A 9,583-nucleotide genomic window follows, 5' to 3' on the forward strand; every position below is an offset into this window, starting at 1 on the left:
GAGTACGAACAAGCAGAGGATCATCCTATTGCCAGTGATGAAAACGGCCAAAAGTGCTGATAGAATCTGAAATAAACTGTGTGCGCCTATAATCCAGAGGTATTCCAATAATCATAACCCAGCCCCGGCGAAAACCTTGGATAGCTCTGTAGTTAATACCCTCATCGTGCGACACAAATCGAACAAATCTATCATTTCCAAGATCGAATGGAGGATGATCTACTAGAGCTTGCCTAGCAAAGGGGCTATTGAAACGAAAGAGACCAACTCCTTGAATCCAAGGCTGAGCATCAAGAACAGCGCGGCCAAGATTGTTAACTACAAAATCACTGACCATATTCCTGAAGATGAGACCTTCTTCAGGCAGAGGAGCAGGCTCGATGATGGCAATGGAGTAGTCTTCATGCTGACGATCAGGAGCCATAGCAGGAGCGTAGAAGGTGCGCGGGAGTCGCCGCGGACCACCATCGATGATCTCGAAACCATGCGGGACGAACGGCGTGGGGTCGAGAGCAAAGGTGGCCATTGTTGGATTCGGAGCAAGCGCTGTTGGCGAGGATGGAGTCTTGGAGGATGGCAGCAAGCTGGGCAGCGGTGACGAAGGAGCTGGCGGTGTGGTGGGCGGCGGTGTTGAGGTAGGTGGCGGAGGTGTGATGGGCGGTGGCTTTGCGGGAAATGGCGGAAGCGATGGGGTGGCAGGCGTGATAGGACTGGGCAGAGACCCCAGGGGGGAAACTGAGACACTGGGCGAGTATATCTCCGCTGACCATTCCGGAGAAACCGAATTGGCTCATGGCACCCACCTGTAAGTTGGGAAAGGCGCAGAGCCGGAGCACCCCTTGGCTCTGTGGCCTGATCTAAAGCATCGACGGCATCTGACTTGCTTGGCGCACGAACTGGTGTTGTGCAACATAGATAAACAGTTCTGGCACTTCCAAACGTTGAAAACAATATCATCAATAATATCATTAACCCAAGCAGAATCCCCAGCAGAGTCCATAATCAGTTGAGAATAATTTCCAGACGAAGAAACCACCTTATCCAAAAGCGGTACTGATGGTTGGGCCGCAACTTGGGCCATAGACGCCGTGCAGGGTGCCAGATCACCATGTTGGGCCTGAAGTTCCAGTGCAACGCAAACAGATGACACAACATCTTGCGTGTCTTGCAACACATTGCCTACACAGATTGGTGTCGTTCCGGAAATGACGACAGTATTCTTGGCAGGGACGTTGATCATTCCGAAAGAGATGGGTGGCATCGCCACCGTCCATTGGAGATTGTTCGCCGGCGGTGATGGCAAGATCACCTTCTCAGTAGGGTTAATTTCATAGGCGGCCTCAGCAATCGTGTCAACAAGGAGCTGAGTAGCTGGGTATCTATAACCCTTACAAGCAGGATACCGATGGAACGTGGCAAAGGAGATTTTCTTCCTTGTCAAAGAACCCGATCTAAGAGAAGACTTTGATGGAGGTTTATGCATAGCAATCAAACCCAAAGTTGCATGCTTTTTAGAGGGACTAACCAGAATCCACTTAGCGTCACATTCCTTTCTCCAGATCTCTAACTCACGTCTCCAATTTGGACCACCATTTCCCCAAAGGTGAAAATAACATTTGAATTGCGGGCATGCAAACGATATCAACTTGAGAATGCAAAGGCCAACTTGCTTGCAGGAAACAATGAAAGAAAATACCTTGCCCTTGATGAGTTGGACCGACAAATCAATGGCCGATCCTCCAATCGCTGATTCCAATGCAGCCGCCACAGAATCCTCATTAAGATGGAAAATATGTCAGCTAAAGGACACAACCATGATGAAGTGGTTTGCATCATCCGAGGAGTGAACAGATCTTCCGCAAGAAATGAAAACTTTGTCAGCAAAGATGGAGCCCGCCGAGAAATCTAAATCCAACGTTGATCCACCAAAGGTACCCATGTGAGATGAGCTCACAAAGTTGCTATCGTGAATCTGTTTATACCATGCTTTGATTTTCTCCTAAGTCTGAATCTGTTAATAAATCTTGCTATGTTTACATGGGTGCCATCATATCTTCTGTGCCTTTTTGGCTCATGATTAGTAAGGGACTTTTGATCTATGCATTTAGTAGAATCATTCCATGCCTTTGTTTGCTATGATATGTTCTTGTAGCATATTGTTTGCTTGCTCTAAATAGTGCTTCATGATGTTGTTTTTGACATGTTAGTATTTTCACTAAGTCTGTGATGCTGATATCTTTTGCACTTTTGTCATGCTTGTTTGAACCTGCTCTAGTGTGATATTGTAGCGACCAGACCTTAAACAGTCTGATTTCTTGGCATCAGTGTCATCCCTGGATCGGTAATGCTGACACACACAGTACTTGAGGATTTATAACAGAGTAGCAATCACACACTTATTACATCGAATGTCTCAAAAGAGAACTTATTACAATAAATATGGCTTAAGGCTATCTATGTCACACCCTAGCTAGTTCAAGCATTAGAGTGTGCATCATGTTTAAATTTCTCTTAAATTTGAAATGGGGAAAGCAGAAACCCCCAACACCCCCCTGGAAACAACTAGGGTTTACTAAAATTATTTTCAATGAACCTGAAATGCCCTTCTAAAAAGTTCACCCTCTTTGTCTTGGGTTAAAACCTCACGCAAAATTGGTGCACATTTTTCTAGGTCAACAGAAGGTCATTGAAATAAATCATAAGTATTTGAATTTGGGCATTTAAATGCTATAAAATAATTTATATTCTCAAATAATTCTGGAAATAAATGTTTGCTGTTGGAAATAATCTAAACAGAGGCCACAATTATTTTCAGGATTTTTGGAAACGTTTTAGTATTTTAATTAAGCCCAACAGTTGCAGTTAAATAGAAAAACAGAAACAAATAAAAAAAGGAGAGAGGGAAGCCCACCTGGGCCTTACCTGTGTTGGCCAGCCCACCTGGCTCGGCCCAGCCGACTGGCCCTGCCAGTCGTCGTCCTCCTCGCGCCAGAAGGACGCGGAGCGCGTGGCCGGCGCCCGCGGCCACACGCCGGCCACCTCCTGCTTCCGCCGATGCCTGGAGACGCCTAGGGATGCCATGCGACCCCCACGTCCCCCTCTCATCCTCGCTCACTCTCCCCCTCGTCTCCCTCACTCTTCCCCGTGATGGCCGAGCGCGTACCTTGCCGCCGATCGCTGTAGTTACCACCAGAGCCACCCCCTCGCCCCTCCGACGAGCCCAATAGCTCCGCCTCGTCGCCCTGAACCTCTCCGTCGACCCACGCAAGCTCGGACGACCCCAAGAGGACGTGGTGCCCTTCTTCCCCGTCCACAGCCGCCGGACGCCGTCGTTCGATTCGCCGGCCTCAAGTCCTCCCCGAGCTCGCTGACCCCCTCTCCGACCCCGCTGTGAGCTCCACCGCCTTTCCCCTCTTCTTTCCCACGCGTTTGCACCCTCTAGGCCATAGTTCCACCATGGCCGAAGCTCGTCTCCGCTCGAGCTCGTCGCCGGTGTCGCTCCGGCGACCATTTGGTCCTCCCGTGCTATGCAACGTGCTTGCCGCATCGCGTAGTGCCTCGCTAGCGCTTCAGTTTTCGTGTTTGCACGCCGCAGCCCACTCCCTGCACATGGCCGAACTCCGGCCACCGCCTCGGAGCTCGCCGTCGTCGTCTCCGGCCACCGTAGGCCCGGCCTCCACCACCACTAGATGCGTGACTGCAAGAGCTCTCCAACGAGCCCAAGAACGGCCTCGCCCGTGCCCTGTGGGCGTTTTCCGAGCTGCGCCACCGTCTCGGGCCTCGCCGGCGTCGAGTCGCCGGCGAGTTTGACCCAGTTTGACTCCTGGGTGGGCCCAGGCAGACCCCCCCTGAGTCTATGACAGGTGGGGCCGGTCTGCTAACTAATTTAGGATTAGTTTTAATTAATTTTAATTAAATCAGTCACTAACATGTGGGCCCAGGCCCCACTGACAGCTAATTAGTGTTAATCTAATCCTGTTAATTAGCTGAGAGGCTGACAGAAGGGGCCCACCAGTCAGGTTTGACCTGGGCTGGCACCTTTGACCTGCTGAGGTCAGCATGACGCAATGCTGACGCAGTAATGCATTTTCTGGATTTATTTTTATTCAGGAATTTCCAGAAAATAGTTAAAACTTCTAAAAATCATAGAAAATCAACCATAGCTCCAAATGCAAAGATTTATATATGAAAAATGATCAGAAAAATTCAATCTATCCATCTGTAATGGTTTCATGCATGACAAAACAAGTTTACCTTGCTGATTAAGCAGAATAAGGAAATGCACTATTAAGGCCATGTTTAATGAGCTAATATTTGAATCTTTGATTCAAATGAGTTCATTCCTTTCTGTTATAACTTGCATTAGGCCAGGACACATTCATATTGCCATGTCATAGCATGCATCATATTGTTGCATATCGTCATGTGTTGATTGTGTTCTGATGTGTTCTTCTTGGTAGGTTCTGCCTCCGAGGATATTCACGAGTATCCAACTGAAGGGCAGTATCCCACCACCACTCCATCAGGCAAGCAACCCATTGATCATTTCGATACAAACCCATGTTCTCGCTTCTGCTCTTGTTTACTGCATTAAGACAACGCGATTCAAACTGCTGTGTGTTACGGTAGTTGAACCCTTATCCTCTACATGACTTGTCATTGCCACAGTAACTAGATGAAACCCACTAGCATGTGTAGGAGTTGATTGAGCCATGTATGTGATTCCTACCTTGCTATGCCTGCTATGCTTAGAGTTGTGTCAGGTCTGGTTCATCTGGGTGATGGGCTAGAGTGAAATGCTTATGTCGGTAATGTGAGGGATGTGTTGAAAATGTTTTGGTAAAGGTATCGATGAGAGGCCATGTAGGAGTACATGGTGGGTTGTTTCATTGAGGCCGTCCCTAAGAACTGAGATCTGTATGTGCAATTTAAGATGCAGCTACTACCATGCATTGGGATCCTTAATTGACCCTCTCGGCTTCTCAATCACCCTAGTACTCTGTCCAGGAGTTGCAAATAGTTTCTGGTGTTTGTAGGTTATGTGTTGGCGGCCGTGCGTAGTGCTGACCCTAGGGGTGGGCTATGTTGCGGTAGATACACCGTGGCCGGGTATGCCGGGCGCCCGTTTGGCGTCTCGGGACCCTGTTCACATCGTTCGGGGCCGTATGTGGAAACCTCGGCCGGACTCCCTGCGGATGGAACCTGGATAGGAGATAAACCTGGACTAGAGACTTAAGTGTTTAGGTAGGCCGTGGCCGACACCCTCGCTGGGCTTCCGCTTGAAGGTTGCCGAGTACATGTCGTGTAAGCGGCGGTAAGTGGTGAAAGCGTGTATGAAGAAGTACACCCCTGCAGGGTATAAAACTATTCGAATAGCCGTGTCCGCGGTAAAGGACTACTTGGTTGCCTATACAGTTCATAGACAAGTTAATGGATACTACTAAAAGACTCAAGATAAGTGTGAGTACCGAGGATGGCCCTCTCGTAGGATGACGATGGAGGATCCCCGGTGGAGTATTGTGTTGGTGAGTAGTGGACTCGTGTGCGAAAAACTATTTTACTGGTGGAGTTCCGTAGGATAGCTTAGCCAAGAGTCAAAGCTGGCTTGCTGCATTAACCCCACCACCTTCTTGAGAATAAGCATGTATAGTAGGTTCTGATGTAAGACTTGTTGAGTACCTTTGTACTCATGTTTGCTTAATTACTGTTTTCAGACGACAACACCGCCCCCTCCGATGGGTTCTACGTAGACCTTGACGTCAACGAGTGACTAGCCACCCAGGTGGTGATCCTGGCCATGGAGGGCCCTATGTAGATAGACAGGCTTCGGGAAGCCTTCTTCCTTTCTAGAGTATGTACTCAGACTAGTTGCTTCCGCATGTGCTTGTATGTTTGTATGACTTGAGTGTTGGGTCATGTGACTCCTATTTGTATGAACATGTTATGTATGGCTCTTTGGAGCCTTTAAATAAAGTACTTGAGTTGTAGAGTTTTGTTATGATGCCATGTTGTATGTACTCATATCGGGCATATTGTGTGTATGATTGAAATGCTTGGTATGAGTGGGATCCGACAATCTAGTTGTTTATCCTTGGCAGCCTTTCTTATGGGGAAATGTAGTCTAGTGTTCCTCGAGCCATAGTAGTCCGCTACAGCCCGGTTCACCGGAGTCCTGCAAGCCCAGCACTACTGTTCAGGACACTTGACTGGCCGGCATGTGTTTCACTTCGTTCCTATGTCTGTCCCTTCGGGGAAATGTCACACGGTGACTTCCGGAGTCCTGCCTAGCCTGCTACAGCCCGGGTTCCCCGGAGTCCTGTTAGCCCAGTGCTACAGCCCGGAATCACTCGCTGATGACCGACATGCTCGATGTGATTCATGTATGCCTATCTCCATAGGTCTGTGCCGCTTTGGGTTCACGACTAGCCATGTCGGCCAGGGTTCTCTGTCATATGGATGCTAGCGACACTATCATATACATGAGCCAAAAGATGCAAACGATCCCGGGCCATGGTAAGGCGACACCCGTGGGATACCGTGCGTGAGGCCGCAAAGTGATATGAGGTGTTACCGGCTAGACCGATGTGACTTGGAATTGGGGTCCTGACAGCGTTGGCATCAGAGCTGGACTGCCTGTAGGTTCGTTGAGCCAAACTGGTCAATGTCGAGTCTAGAAATGCTTTAGTTATATGTAGGGGAATTGATTGTGGGAGGGAACATAAGGCTCTTTTACTCCTTTACCCTATGCCTCTGATCTGAGTCATTCTCTTCTCATTCAACGTGGGTTAAGGACTAGGCTCTCTCCTTCTATCAGGTTCACGTGTTACTAATCTGTAGTAGCTTATAGGATTGTTGTTACAAGTCCCAGTACAGTTTCTACTATTCTTAGTATGTTGCTAATTGGATCAGAATCTTGTTATGATGTTGTTGAGTGGTATTGCGAATTGTTGTAGATGTCTCAAATCTTTTTCTGAGCATTTACAGCTGTTGGAAATATGCCCTAGAGGCAATAATAAATTAGTTATTATTATATTTCCTTGTTCATGATAATCGTTTATTATCCATGCTAGAATTGTATTGATAGGAAACTCAGATACATGTGTGGATACATAGACAACACCATGTCCCTAGTAAGCCTCTAGTTGACTAGCTCGTTGATCAATAGATGGTTACGGTTTCCTGACCATGGACATTGGATGTCATTGATAACGGGATCACATCATTAGGAGAATGATGTGATGGACAAAGACCCAATCCTAAGCCTAGCACAAGATCATGTAGTTCGTATGCTAAAGCTTTTCTAATGTATAGTATCATTTCCTTAGACCATGAGATTGTGCAACTCCCGGATACCGTAGGAGTGCTTTGGGTGTGCCAAACTTCACAACGTAACTGGGTGGCTATAAAGGTACACTACAGGTATCTCCAAAAGTGTCTGTTGGGTTGGCATGAATCGAGACTGGGATTTGTCACTCCGTGTAAACGGAGAGGTATCTCTGGGCCCACTCGGTAGGACATCATCGTAATGTGCACAATGTGATCAAGGAGTTGATCACGGGATGATGTTTTACGAAACAAGTAAAAGAGACTTGCCGGTAACGAGATTGAACAAGGTATCGGGATACCGACGATCGAATCTCGGGCAAGTGTCGTACCGATAGACAAAGGGAATTGTATACGGGATTGATTAAGTCCTTGACATCGTGGTTCATCCGATGAGATCATCGTGGAACATGTGGGAGCCAACATGGGTATCCAGATCCCGCTGTTGGTTATTGACCGGAGAGTCATCTCGGTCATGTCTGCATGTCTCCCGAACCCGTAGGGTCTACACACTTAAGGTTCGGTGACGCTAGGGTTATAGAGATATTAGTATGCGGTAACCCGAAAGTTGTTCGGAGTCCCGGATGAGATCCCGGATGTCACGAGGAGTTCCGGAATGGTCCGGAGGTAAAGAATTATATATAGGAAGTGCTATTTCGGCCATCGGGACAAGTTTCGGGGTCACCGGTATTGTACCGGGACCACCGGAAGGGTCCCGGGGGTCCACCGGGTGGGGCCACCTGCCCCGGGGGGGCACATGGGCTGTAGGGGGTGCGCCTTGGCCTATATGGGCCGAGGGCACCAGCCCCAAGAGGCCCATGCGCCAAGAGAAGAGGGAAAGGAAGAGTCCTAAAAGGGGAAGGCACCTCCTAGGTGCCTTGGGGAGGATGGACTCCTCCCTTGGCCGCACCCTTCCTTGGAGGAAGGGCCAAGGCTGCGCCCCCCCCCCCTCTCCCTTGGCCCTATATATAGTGGGGGAAGGGAGGGCAGCAACACCTAAGCCCCGGCGCCTCCCTCTCCCTCCCATGACACACCTTCCTCCTCCCGCAGCGCTTGGCGAAGCCCTGTTGGAATCCCGCTACTTCCACCACCACGCCGTCGTGCTGCTGGATCTCCATCAACCTCTCCTTCCCCCTTGCTGGATCAAGAAGGAGGAGACGTCGCTGCTCCGTACGTGTGTTGAACGCGGAGGTGCCGTCCGTTCGGCGCTAGGATCATCGGTGATTTGGATCACGACGAGTACGACTCCATCAACCCCGTTCTCTTGAACGCTTCCGCGCGTGATCTACAAGGGTATGTAGATCCACTCCTCCCTCGTTGCTAGATGACTCCATAGATAGATCTTGGTGACACGTAGGAAAATTTTGAATTATTGCTACGTTCCCCAACAGTGGTATCAGAGCTAGGTCTATGCGTAGTTTCTATGCACGAGTAGAACACAAAGTAGTTGTGGGCGTTGATTTTGTTCAATATGCTTACCGTTACTAGTCCAATCTTTATTCGGCGGCATTGTGGGATGAAGCGGCCCGGACCGACCTTACACGTACTCTTACGTGAGACTGGTTCCACCGACTGACATGCACTAGTTGCATAAAGGTGGCTAGCGGGTGTCTGTCTCTCCCACTTTAGTCGGATCGGATTCGATGAAAAGGGTCCTTATGAAGGGTAAATAGCAACTGGCATATCACTTTTGTGGTTTTTGCGTAGGTAAGAAACGTTCTTGCTAGAAACCCGTAGCAGCCACGTAAAACATGCAAACAACAATTAGAGGACGTCTAACTTGTTTTTGCAGGGTATGCTATGTGATGTGATATGGCCAAAAGGATGTGATGAATGATATATGTGATGTATGAGATTGATCATGTTCTTGTAATAGGAATCACGACTTGCATGTCGATGAGTATGACAACCGGCAGGAGCCATAGGAGTTGTCTTAATTTATTTATGACCTGCGTGTCAACATAAATGTCATGTAATTACTTTACTTTATTGCTAACCGTTAGCTATAGTAGTAGAAGTAATAGTTGACGAGACAACTTCATGAAGACATGATGATAGAGATCATGATGATGGAGATCATGGTGTCATGCCGGTGACAAGATGATCATGGAGCCCCAAGATGGAGATCAAAGGAGCTATATGATATTGGCCATATCATGTCACTATTATTTGATTGCATGTGATGTTTATCTTGTTTATACATCTTGTTTACTTAGAACGACGGTAGTAAATAAGATGATCCCTCACTAAAATTTCAAGA

This window comes from Triticum urartu, chromosome 1A, assembly GCF_056163025.1.
Source record: "Triticum urartu cultivar PI428250 chromosome 1A, HENAU_Tu73, whole genome shotgun sequence".
NCBI classification, from domain to species: Eukaryota; Viridiplantae; Streptophyta; class Magnoliopsida; order Poales; family Poaceae; genus Triticum; species Triticum urartu.